The 13,913-nt window shown below is 37.8% G+C and overlaps 1 pseudogene; it reads left to right on the plus strand.

The window, feature by feature from the left end:
- Nucleotides 1–4,615: 4,615 nt before the first annotated feature.
- On the plus strand, nucleotides 4,616–4,683 carry LOC138845109 (U6 spliceosomal RNA; annotated as a pseudogene).
- Nucleotides 4,684–13,913: the final 9,230 nt, after the last annotated feature.

The raw sequence follows: 13,913 nt of genomic DNA on the forward strand, positions 1-13,913 counted from the left end.
AGCAGTGAAGCCATCCAGTCCTGGGGTTTTCTTGGCGGCGAGGGTCTTTATTACTGATATCATTTCCATCTGGTTATGTGTGTGTGTACGTTTTCTATATCTTTGTTGCTCAATTTAGGTAGGTTTTATGGATGGAAGGATGGTGGAAAGCCTCTTTGCTGTACTTCATAACTCATAAGATATCAGAGTATCCACACAGGGAATTTTCTACTTGACCTTTTTGTGCAAGTTATATCTCATGAAATATTAGAGAATTCACCAAGGGGAGAAATGCATGAATGTAATACATGTGAATAAGCCTTTGTGGTGCAAATCAGACCTCATCAAACATAAAAGAATTCTCATGGGGAGCAATTTTATGAATGTAATGACTCAGAGCCTTTTACCATAATTCAGCCCTCATTGTACATCATCAAATTCATATAGGGAAAAACTCCTTTGAAAGTAAAATCCCTTTAATTAGAAGCCATACCTCATACGACAACAGGGAATTCACGTGGGAGAGAAACCTTATGGGTGTAATGAGTGTTGGAAAGCTCTGCCCAAATCTCTCCTTATATCAGAATGCACAACATATATATCTAATGAATGAAATAAATGTGAGAAAGTCATTTCACATAGGTAATGCCTCATAATCCATCATGGAATTTGAACAAGGGAGAGACCTTAACAATATAATGAATGTGGAAGAGCTTTTCTCCAAAATTCATGTAAGTATTGTGACAAAACCTTTTGCTGGAAATCACATCCTATCCAACAGAGACTCATGTAAAGGAGAAAGCTTATAAATATTATTAGAGTCAGAAGTCAATGGTACATCAGAGAATTGACACAGGTGGTTTCTTAGGCGTATACTGATTGTGCAAAAACATTTTCTTTATTTCAGGCTTGTATAGATACAGAATTCACAAAAGGTGATAGTCTTTGCATGCTGTAAATACAATAAAACCTTTAGCCAGAAATTAGACATCAACAGACTTCAGAGAATTCATAAGGAACAAAAGTCTATGCAATGAATTTGGAAAATGTATTTCTGCTGTAAATCAGTTTTCAATTCCCATGAATAGACTCACAAATGAGAAAACATGCATGCATAGAAAAGTTTTGTACCATAAATTATCTCTAGATGGTAAACTAATATATCACACAAAAGAAAAATCATGAGTGTAATGGAATTGGGAAACCCTTTGCTATAAGGCAGATTTCCAGAAAGCTTAGCAAGATTACAGAAAAGTCTCTGAAAATGTAACATGTCTGAAAGATTTGTTGGCATCACAAACTGGAGGATAGCTCAAGTGCATGTGTTTTTGTGCCTGGCATCCAAATTGATATCTCTTTTTCTTTGATGAATTCCATGTTTATTTATTTAGCAGATTTAGAGACAAAGGATTCCTGTCCATTGATTTACTACTATATGCCCACAATTGCCATGGTAAGGTATATGGCAAAAACTGAGTGCTGGGGTCTGTGAATCTGATTCATCACTGATAACATTGAAGACATTGGTTCCTGGTTCTTATGCTGCTATGCATGGAAATGTTTCTCTAATTTCATTTTCAAATAGTTCATTGTTAATATAAAGAAATGCTTCTAATTTTTAAAATTTCATTGAAATAATTTGTGATGAATGTGTCCTAGTCATGCATTATTACAGGGTGTAGTGCAATATTTGCACACATTTATGCAGTAAAAAGTGATCAAGCTAAGCAACTACAGTTTTATTAAGTTTTTAAAGAGTTATTTATTTGAAAGACAGAGTTACAGAGAGAAGTAGCAGCAGAGAGAGAGAGAGGTCTTCCTCTGCTGGTTCACTCCCCAGATGGCCGCAATGGCCGGAGCTCTGCCAATCTGATGCCAGGAACCAGGAGCTTCTTCCAGATCTCCCACTTGGGTGCAGGGACCCAAGGACTTGGGCCATCTTCTACTGCTTTCCCAGGCCATAGCAGAGAGTTGGATCAGAAGAGGAGCAGCCAGGACTAGAACTGGTACCCACATGGGATGCTGGTGCTTCAGGCCAGGGTGTTAGCCCACTGTGCCACAATGCTGGCCCCCAAGCAACTACAGTTTCTAATTCTTCTCCATGATTTGAGACTACCAGCTCCTCTCCTTCAGTTCTTTACACAGAACCTAATATGGTTGAATGTAGTCATCTCATTATATTATGGAACACCAGAAGTTCTTTCTGCCTCTTTGATTTTTGATACCTATTATCCAATCCCCCTCTATCCCTAGCTGCTTCCCTTCTCAGCCTCTAGTAATCACAGTTCTGTGTTCAGATCCATTATCTTCTTTCACTTCCACATGTGACAAGGACCAGGTGACATTTGTGTTCCTGCTTCTGGCTTATTTCAATTAATTTAATAATATTTTGTTCTTTTTTTGTATCTAAAAGAGGTTGCCCTGTCCATTGTTTTTCACTGATGGACAGCTAGATTGGTTTCAAATCCTGGCTGCAGTGAACTGTGTTATAGTGGCTGTGTTATGGGAAAATTGCTGTATCTTTGATATGCTCTCCTCCTTTCCTTCTAATAAAATTTCCTTATTATATATAGCCAAGAGCAAGATAACTCTCACATGGTAGGTCAATTTTTATCTTATTTGAAATTTTTGTTATTTATTTGAAAGAGTTACAATAGAGGTAGAGACACAGAGAGGTCCTGCATCAGCTGGTTCACTCTACAGATGACTACAAAGGCCAGAGTTATGCCATTCTGAAACCTGGAGACAGGAGCTTCCTCTGGGTCTCCCACATGGGTGCATGGGCCCAAGGACTTGGGCCATCTTCTACTGCTATCCCAGGAGATAGCAGAGAGCTGTATTGGAAGAAGAGCAGCTGGAACTAGAACTGGCACCCAAATGGGATGCTGGCCCTTCAGGCCAGGGCTTTAACTCACTGCACAACAGCGCCGGCCCAATTTTTATCCTTTTTAAGAAATGACCATACTGTTCTGCATAACATCTGTACTAACTTGTGTTTTCACCCACCATATATGACGGTTTTCTTTTCCCATGTGCTCTCTAGCATTTGTTATTTTTTATCAGTTTGGCATAAAAATGATATAGTATTGTTCACGTTTTTGTGTATTTTGAAATCAGTTAATTTGTTTATTAAATCTTTATTATTTGAAAGGTGGATTTAGAGAGAGAGGGAAAGACATAGATAGCTTTCATCTGCTAGCTCACACCCCAGAGAGTTTCAACAGTTGAGCCTGGGGCATGCTGGAGTCAGGAGCTTCATCCAAGTCTCCCACATCAGTGGCAAGGACCCAAGTCCTTCGTCCATCTTCTGCTGGTTTCCCAGGTGTTTAGCAGTGAGCTAAATTGGAAGTGGAGATTCCTAAACTCAAAGTGGAACTCAGATGTTATGCTGGCCTCACAGATTGCAGCTTTCCCCACTTGGCCACAATGCCAGCCCCTCTATCAATTTAATTCCTCAAAAATAGCTCAGTAATGTTGGCATCTATCTCATTTTGTTTTTTCTCTGTTATTATTCAACTTATTGATGTCTTATTTTTGTTCACATTATTCCTCTCAATTGCTCTACCTGAGGTGAGTAGGGCTGCTGTGTTGCTTAAATGAAGTGTATGCTTTAGATTACTCATTTAATGAGTGCATGTCATTCACATAGCACTTCACTGAAGTTCTACTATGTCCCAAATCCTCTTCTAGGCACAGAATTTAGACCACTTTTCTCTTAGGCCCAGATCTTGCCTTTAACATACTACTTGGAATTTAGTAGCTCATGAAATCTGCAGACTGCATAAATGAATGAATATCTTAAGGGCTGTGCTTTTGTGGAGGAACTTCATAGGAGACTGAAGGAATAAAATAAATCAAAAGTATCCACAGTATATAGAATGTATACTATTTTACAAGTCACAGAGAAGAGGAAGAAGAAGGAAAGTAGTAAGACTAGAAAGTTTGTAGCAAGACTAACAGGCGCTGGTCAAGAACTTAATAAGCACATTAGGAAAGCAGTAAGGTTTCTTTTTTTTTGAGGAAAAGTTTTTATTTCTAGTGATGAAATTGGCAACAGAACATTATGAAAGTTTAAAATTACAAAGAGAAATTGTCTATAATTAATAGATTCAAAATTTGACAATCAGTGAATATCATTATTAGTCATTACCAACAACAGTTATTGATTTGAAAGGCAGAGTGACAGGAAGAGGGAACCACTGTTTCACTCCCCAGACACTTGCAATAGCCAAAGCTTGACCAAGCCAAAACCAGGAACTGGGAATTCATTCTGGATGTCCCATTTGGGTGCAAGGACCCAAGCACTTCTGCCATCCTCCGTCTCCTCCCAGGGTGCACACTAGCAGAAACTTGCCTCAAAGCAGAGAAGCTACCACTCAAGCCAGGCATTTGTATATGGGATGTGGGTGTGTGGTGCTGATAGCAAGCCCTCATAGATAAAAAAAAAAAAAAGACAAAGTTATTTCTATGCCAAGGAAATTACTCTGTAGTCTTTCTCTTATAAACTACGTATTGCTGAACCTAGATAATTTTTCCTTTATTTAACAATGACATGAAAATGTCAGTTGAGTTGGCTTTCCTGAAGACCTTGTTTCTTGAATATTAGTGGCTAGCTGAGATAAATTCTTTTCATCTCTTTCTCGCTTCGGCAGCACATATACTAAAATTGGAACGATACAGAGAAGATTAGCATGCCCCTGCGCAGTAAGGTTTCTTTACCTCCCTGTAGACTCTGCTCTCCAGAGGTGAACAGGGTCCTCTAAACCCACTTGCTGCACACACAAACACCTGAGTGTTGTATTCTCCCACAGGTGTTGGAGACTGATATGGTGCTCTGATTTATATTTACATAATGGCTAGTGACATCGGGCATATTCACATGTTTTGACCATTTACATTTCTTCTGAGAAATGTCTATTCAGATGTTTCTTCACTGTATTTTTTGGAGTTTTTCCAATTCATGTAAATGTTCTGGAAATCTGTAAACATTCAGAGTTTTAATTTTTCCTGCCATCTGTTCATTGTATCTACACTCTGATGTTTACTTTGTTGTGAAGAAGTATCTTAGTTGGATATACTCAAATGTCTCTGTTTTTATTTTTGTGACTATTGCTATTGGAATCTTACCCAAAAGCTATTGTGTGTTGACAATATTTAGAGTTCCCCTATGTTTACTTGGGTTTGGGTCTTATGATTACATTTTAATTCACTATGAGTTCACTTTCACATAGTGTAAGAGATGTTGGAGTCTCTTTTCAGGCTTCTACATATGGATAATCAAGTTCCTCTGCACCACTTGTGAAAGAGATTCTTCTTTCTCCAGTTCATTTTAGTTCCTTTGTTAAATATGAGTTGCTGGTAGAAATTTGGGTTTATTTCTATGCTACCAAGTCTTTTCCATTGAACTATGTGTCTGTTATTATATCAGTGCTAACACTTCTTCTTCTTTTTTTTTGCAGTTTATTTATTTGAAAGGCAGAGTTACAGAGAGGTAGAGGCAGAGAGAGAGAGAGGTCTTCCATCCACTGGTTTACTCCCCAAATGGCCACAATGGCCGGAGCTCTGTTGATCTGAATCCAAGTGTCAGGAGCTTCTTCCAGGTCTCTATGCAGGTGCAGGGGCCCAAAGACTTTGGCCATTTTCTACTTTTTTCTCAGGCTATACCAGAGAGGGGTATAAGAAGTGGAGCAGCTGGGAAACATACTGGCACCCATATGAGATGCCGGCACTGCAGACAGTGACTTTACCTGCTTTGTCATAGTGCTGACCCCTGTAATATGTCTTAAAATATGGTGTGATGTCTCCAGCTTTTTTTTGCTTTATAATATTGCTTTAGATGTTAAGCATCTCTCATGTTTCTATGTGAATTTTAGCATCATTTTTTCTAGCTCTGAGAACATCGTTGGTATGTTGATTGGGATTGCATTGAATTTGCAAATTGCTTTTGGTAGTATGGATATTTTGGTATTATTCTTCCCATTCACAAACATAAGTTTTCTGTGAGACTGTCAAAAAGCCTTGACAAAAATTGGACTTTATTACACAAAAATTCATCACTTTTTGGGATCATTTAAATCCATAATTTTGCACTAATATTTGATAAATCATTAAAGACTTTGAGCATTTTAGTAGGAGAAATTAAAATATTTATCAATTTCTTCAAATATTGTTTAGATGTGATATTCAAATATTGTTTAGAGCCATTGTCTGTATTCCCTCTAAATTAGGATCTTTTTGCTTTTTGCCTGTTAAACTTGTCCCTTGACTCAACAACCCTTTTTAATGTAATGTAAACTGAAAATGTCATTTCATAAGCTAAAAAAAATGACAAAGAAGGAAAAAGAAGGGAGGGAGGTTGAGTATATAATTATGTTCTCCGAATTTTTTCTATAAAACATATTGAATCATTTAAAAGCTAATTAAAATTAAACTCAAAATTGGACCATTATGACCAATATTTAAAACAAGTGATTAAAAACTGTAGATGTCTTCAATTTTGATTATCATTCTTCTTTAGAATATCTGAAAGAAATCCGGTTTCTCACTTTAAAATATACCAGTGTGTTAGAATTCAGTATTAAATCACTTTGTTTAAAAGTGTTATTTAATCTATTGCTTTAAGTAGTAATACTATGGCCATTGTAAAACAAAATCCTTATCATTTTTCATAAAACAGAAAGGGCCTTTAAAACATCATCACTAAAAATATTAAGAGACCTAAAATATAACATTCTTAAAACCCAAGTGATACCATTCAAAATTTTCAAATATGCAGGGATAGTTCGTGTCAAGTAACTAAATAATTGTTAAGTGTATATATGGAATAGCTTCTATAAATTCTTTTGGCAAGGGCTGGCACTGTGCCATAGTGGGTGAGGCTGCCACCTGCAGTGCTGGTATTCCATAGGGGCATCAGTTCAAGACCTGGCTGCTCCACTTCCTATCCAGCTCTCTGCTATGGCCTGGGAAAGCATTATAAAATGGTCCAAGTCCTTGGGCCCCTGCACCTGTATAGGAGACCAGGAAGAGGCTCCTGGCTCCTGCCTTCCAGTCAGCACAGCCCCAGCCATGGAGGCCAACTGTGGAGTGAACCAGTGAATGGAAGACCACTCTCTCTGCCTGTCCTTCTCTCTCTGTGTAATTCTGACTTTCAAATAATATAAATAAATCTTCAAAAAATTCTTTTGGCAAATAGATGAAGCTACTTGTTATACATTTCAAATAAATAGCAAACATACTAGAAAAATATATTGAATAAAATTTAAGCAACTCATAGCTATACACAGAAATTTCTCACCATAACAACATAGCAACCACTAAATTTCCAAATTCAATTTTCCACAACTTAGAATCTTTAACTCCAGAAGGAGTACAAAATTGACAGAACAGTGGCCTATGTATCAGGATACCTAATGCTAATACAGAATTATCCCTGCCACAACTTACCTATGTGACCTTGAACAGTTCACTTAACTTCTCTGGGCTTGGCATTTAGCATCCTCATGTGATAAAGGAGGCTTGGATAAGATCAGTTGTACTCTATCTTGAGACTTCAATGATCTCTCAGTTTCCAAACAGGCACCTTAAGGGAAAGTAAACCTTTAGATCAAAGCTTACATTTTTAAATATAAATATATTTTAAACTGTTTCTACAACTAGTACAAAACAACACATTCAAATGTGTACCATGCCACTTTTCAATATTTGGGAATAATTAATGCATCATTTTAGAGCATTGTCTTGAGGCCAGTGCTGTGGTGTACCTAGTAAAGCCACTGCATGCAGTGGGGGCATCCCATATGGAGGCCGGTTCAAGTCCAGGCTGCTCCACTTTCCATTCAGCTGTCTGCTATAGCCTGGGAGAGCAGTAGGAAGTTGGCCCAAGTCCTTGGGCCCCTGAATCTGCATGGGAGACCCTGAAGAGGTCCTGGCTCCTGGTTTCAGATTGGCATATCTCTGACCTTTTAGGCCATCTGGGGAGTGAACCAGCAGATGGAGGACCTCTCTCTCTCTCTCTCTTCCTCTTGTTCACTATCTGTGTAACTCTGACTTCCAAATAAATAAATAAATAAATCTTTTAAAAAATCAAAAGAATATTGTCTGGCACACAGTGAACCACTAAGTACAAGATATTATTAGTAATATTAGATGGAAATGTTGAAATAAACTAGGCAATAAGCCTTAAGATGCAAATTAATACCAAGAAATATAATCTCAAATTTCTGTGTTCAACAAGGTAGTCTCTTTTCACTACTAACTTTATACTAAATAAGATATTTTGATATTTTGTTAAGAGTAAATTTATCGGGGGCCAGCGCCGTGGCTCACTTGTTTAATTCTCCACCTGTGGTGCTGGTATCCCTTATGGGCAAAGTGTTCTAGTCCTGGTTGCTCCTCTTTCAGTCCAGCTTTCTGCTATGGCCCAGGAAGGCAGTGGAGGATGGCTCAAGTGCTTGGGCCCTGCACCCGGATGGGAGACCAGGAGAAAGCACCTGACTCCTGGCTTTGGATGGGCACAGCTCCAACTGTGGCAGCCATTTGGGGACTGAACCAATGGAAGGAAGACCTTTTTGATTTCTCACTGTATATAACTCTACCTGTCAAATAAAAAAATTATTAGTTTTTCATAAAAACTGCAGTATTGAAAAAGTTCCAAAATCACTCTAATTCTAAATGTCTGTGACTGCTAACTCATTAGCACATATTGCATTCTTTACATCTGGGTAATCATGACAATTCACTTTTAAATGATTAACAGATCTGCTGTTATATATAAATGCATGCTTTTCCGAAAATCATACAATAAGCAGGCTACATACTGTACTTCAAGTAAAACTGCCATATCCAGTCCTACAATTGTAAATAAGACAGTTTCAATTGTTCAGCATTATCAATTATAAATTCCAATCGTGTAGCAATACTCATAAGAATTTAGGGGGCCGATGCTGTGGAGTAGCAAGTAGAGCTGTGGCTTGCAGTGCTGACATTCCAATTGGGTGCCAGTTCAAGTCCTGGCTACTCAAATTACTATCCATCTTTTTAGGCAAGTAAGACTTACTATCCAGCAGTAGAGGATGGCCCAGGCCCTTGGGCTCCTGCACCTGCATAGGAGACCCAAAAGAAGCTGCTGGCTCCTGGCTTTGTATTGGCAGAGCTCCAGCCATTGTGGCCAAATGGGGAGTGAACCAGTGGTTGGAAGACTGCTCTCCCTCTCTCTCTCTCCTTCTCTGTGTAACTCTGACTTTCAAGTAAAATAAATGAATCTTTTTTTAAAAAGGATGAAATAAAAAGGAAGATGAAGATTACAAAATTGTTTAATTTTTTTAATAAATATAAATTTCCAAAGTACAGCTTTTGGATTACAGTGGCTTCCCCTCCCCAAAACATCCCTCCCACCCATAATCCTCCTATTTCCTGCTTCCTCTCCCATCCCAGAAGATTACAAAATTGTATGAAGGACATTTGTACAGTAAACAAATATACTGATTTCCAATGCAATATTTGAATACTTGAAGCCAGAAGGCTAAGTACTTCTTAGCCAAAATAACATGTTTTCTCCAGTGTAAAACCCATTTGCCATCCCAATACACAAAGGGATTTGGGGCAAGAAGGAAAAAAGAAGTCCACACATGCAGAAATTTTAAGCAAAACAAAATAGAGAATGTATTTAGTTTCATGAAAATCACACAAGAATTAATAGTATTCCACCCATTTGCAACAAATATTTTTAAGTTTAATGAATGAATGAATTTTCAGTTACATAGCAGAAAACTTCTACCCTCTCCCATAAAACTGAAAGAGAAACTTTTTAAAAGTAAAAACTGATGAAAGAATTCTGCAATACATGTTAATGTTAAGTAGCCCAGCAGAGTTTATTTAGAAATACAAACACACACACAGAAAATAAATACATTAAAATCTTACTGAATAGTCCAGTAATAGTTCAGGATCCAATATGTGTGCAAAAGATTCTGGATTTCCCAGTCACTTTGTATAGGAAATGATGTGCTTTGCTATGTAGCATGTACCTTTAGATTCCTGAACACCTCCACTTTGCTTCTTACCCTGAGTCCCAGCAAATACAGGAACACAGCTGTTGAGTCATTCATTTTCTGGATTTGGGAATATCAAAGAATTAATGAGTATAGAAAGTTGTACAGCAAAGACCAAGAATGTCCAAGGGAGGTCACGTAAATCAATTGAACAAGTCAAAATACTATGAATGTATACTGAATGCTCTGTTTTTAATATGTCTTACTTACCTAAAAAGACATGAGGGCTATTGCTCTCTCTCTTAATACAACTAAGGAGAAGATATCACCAATGCTCAAGAAAAATGAATACACAGCAGAGCTAATACAAAATCCCAAAATTCCAAAATAGAAAAACTGGATATGCACTCCTTACACACACCCTGAAGTGGCAATGAAGTAGAACAAATCTAAAATTAGAAAAAATTCTTTTTTTAAAGATTTATTTATTTATTTGAAAGTCAGAGTTGCACAGAGAGAGGCAGAGAAGAGAGAGGGGTCTTCCATCCACTGGTTCTCTCCCCAGTTGGCTGCAATGGCCAGAGTTGTGCCAATCCAAAGCCAGGAGCAAGGAGCTTCTTCCAGGTCTCCCACATGGGTGCAGGGGCCCAGGACTTGGGCCATCTTCTACTGCTTTCCCAGGCTTTAGCAGAGATCTGGATCCATATGAGCTGCCAGCACTGCAAGTGGTGGCTCTACCCACTATGCCACACCACTGGCCCTGAAAATTCTTGTCAAATTAAGAACATTTAACCTTTGTTTTAGAGTGCATTATTAAAATATCTAAACTGGGGGAATACATAATTTCTTTCTTTAGAAATCAGAAGAGAAAAAGAACACTTCAAGCCTACTGTGACACCACACAGAAGGAATGGAGAATCATGACCTCAATTAGCCTAGGGACAGAATAAAAGGGAGGGAAATAGGAACAACAGAATTAAGATGAATAAGCTTTGAGAGCTGAGGGAATCTGAATGTAAAGAAAAGGCATGCAGTTAACTGAAACAATAGAGATAAGTCTGAGAGGAAAAAACATTGTTAAGTCATATTAATGGGGCCAGAGCTGTGACTTAGTAAAGTAAAAAAAAAATCTCAAATTTGTTTTTAAATTATATAATTAAAAAAGATTAAAAAAAGATGTTCAATCTTAAGTCTCTACAGCATAAGATATACATCAATTTTCCCAGGTTCTATTTGCATTTATTAACAAAGTTTCATGGGTATAATCACTAAAGTGGCTCCAATAAGTCTTTTTATAAAAATTATTTTTTATTTTGACAGGCAGAGTGGACAGTGAGAGAGACAGAGAGAAAGGTCTTCCTTTTTCTGTTGGTTTACCCCCTAGTGACCGCTGCCGCCAGTGTGCTGCGGCTGGCACATGGCGCTGATCCAAAGCCAGGAGCCAAGTGCTTCCTCCTGGTCTCCCATGCAGGTACGGGGCCCAAGCACTTTGGCCATCCTCCATTGCACTCCTGGGCCATAGCAGAAAGCTGGACTGGAAGAGGAGCAACTGGGACAGAATCTGGCTCTCCCAGCAGGACTAGAACTTGGTGTGCCTGCACCGCAGGTGGAGGATTAGCTTATTGAGCCATGGCGCCTGCCTCCAATAAGTCTTAACCTGGGATGCAACTAAATTTAACAAGGATACTCAATAGGAATTTTAGAAGAATTCCAAAATATGTATCAGAATAAAAATACTTTACTTGGTACATCTCATTTTAACTATACTATTGTCTAAATTTCCAAATGTCAGATGTACTAAAAAAATCCCCAAAGCAGCAGAGTTGGTCCGACATGATGAGGAATAAAATAAAGAAAATGAGAATTCGCAGATCCCAGATTAAAATAACCAAGAAGGCCCAATAACAGAAAACTCAATGTCTTCATACACTAACATTTATTACCTCAGATTTATTTAACAAAAAGGTGATTATTCCAGCTACATCCCATTAGGTAGCCCAATTTTACCTGCTAAATCCATTTAAAAAAAGCACCTCATGATATATTACTAAAATCATATTGCTATATGCCATCCACCATGTCCACTGTACCTTATACCTAATGTTAACAGATTTGATGAAAATCAGTAGATAAATGATGTGTTTTAACCAAGTGTGGGAAATGTCTTTTGTTCAACGTTTTTCCAAAAACCCCTCAGTCTCAGTTTGCCTTCACATTGAAAAGACACTTCTGAGGTTTACTAATCAGTCCAGCTTCTTCGGGCCTCCCTCCAATGAAAGGGGCTAAAATCCATCAAAATAAACTCTAGGCACTGTCCTTGTGCTCCCTGTGACTTTTTCACTCTAGGGGCTCACAAACCTTCTAAATTCTTTAGATCACCTGTGATGTCCATTAGTTCTCAAAGACTATGATGCAAGTAATTTCCCCTCTTGGAACCTTGTTATTAACTGTGCTGTATGAGAAATGAAGTCTCCTACACACCTTGTGCTTACGATTCTCCAAACCATGTTGTCTGCTAGGACTTTGGCCATGAATATAGGACAGCAATACCTGAACATGATTACTGAGATCTCCTTAATAAAGGATAGACTGGGGCCAGCACTGTGGTGCAGTGGTGTAATCCTTTACCTGCAGTGCTGGCACCCCATATGAGCACCAGTTCTAGTCCCCATTTCTCCTTTTCCCATCCAGCTCTCTGCAATAGCCTGGGAAAGCAGTAGAAGCTGTTCCAAGTGCTTTGGTCCCTGCCAAAATGTGGGAGACCTGGAAGCTCCTAGCTCAGATTGGCCCAGCTGCAGACATTGCAGTCATTAGGGGAGTAAATGAGCATATGGAAGACCTTTCTCTCTGTCTCTTCCTCTCACTGTCTGTAAGTACACCTGTCAAATACGTAAATAAATTCTATATATATATATTTACATTTATTTATATATATTTATGTATATAAATATATTCATATATAAAATATATTATGCTTTATCATATAATATATTATATAATATATAATAATTATAAACAGATAATATTATATAATTTACTATAACTATTATATATATTATATATATATATATATATTATTGAGATGACTTCAATAGCCAGAGTGTGGCCAGGTTGAAGCCAGGAGCTCCTCCTCCAATGTGTGTGGCAGCAACCCAGGCACTTGGACCATCTTTCACTGCTTTTTCAATCCATTGGTATGGAGCTGGATCAGAAATAATTATATATTTATATATAAATAATTTCATATATAATATTTATATATAATTATATATTATATATTTATGATAATTATATGTAATTCCATATTATGTATAGAAATATATAATATATATTATAATATATAAATATATATACGATGGATCAAAATGCGGCATTCTCCATTTGGCAGAAGAGACAGGCTCCAATATCTACTGTCTATGTCAGTATGTCAGTATAATGCAGGAGGTAACCCCTCTACCAAATAAGAAAAGCTATTTCAGTTCAGCTGGACATCATTCTGCTGACTGTTGACCTTATTACTGTTAGTCTGGATGCTTTCATTGGTTGCAATCCAGAGACCCAATTTTCCCATAGATATAAACATCAGCAAACATGAAAATTTGGTAAGAAAAGCTTAAGCTCAGAGTTATGATTAATAACTATTTTAACAAAATTTCTCAGAACCCATCTAATCCAAACCTTGGACAATTGGGAGCTGTTGTACTTAGCCCACCCATAATCAAAATGGATTCTAAATCCTTCAACTGCAAGGAGAGTATCATAGACATTAATGCTCCAAACGGATCCAGTTCCCTGCTAATGTGTCTGGAAAAGCAGCACAGGGTGACTCAAATATTGGGGCTCCTGCACCCATATGAGAGACCTGGAAGAAGCCCCTGGCTCCTGATATCAGTCTGTCCTAGCCACAGTCATTGCAGCCATTTGAGGAGTGAACAAACCAGG

Source organism: Oryctolagus cuniculus, chromosome 13 (assembly GCF_051225735.1).
Source record: "Oryctolagus cuniculus isolate XC-2025 breed Fujian yellow rabbit chromosome 13, ASM5122573v1, whole genome shotgun sequence".
NCBI classification, from domain to species: domain Eukaryota; kingdom Metazoa; phylum Chordata; class Mammalia; order Lagomorpha; family Leporidae; genus Oryctolagus; species Oryctolagus cuniculus.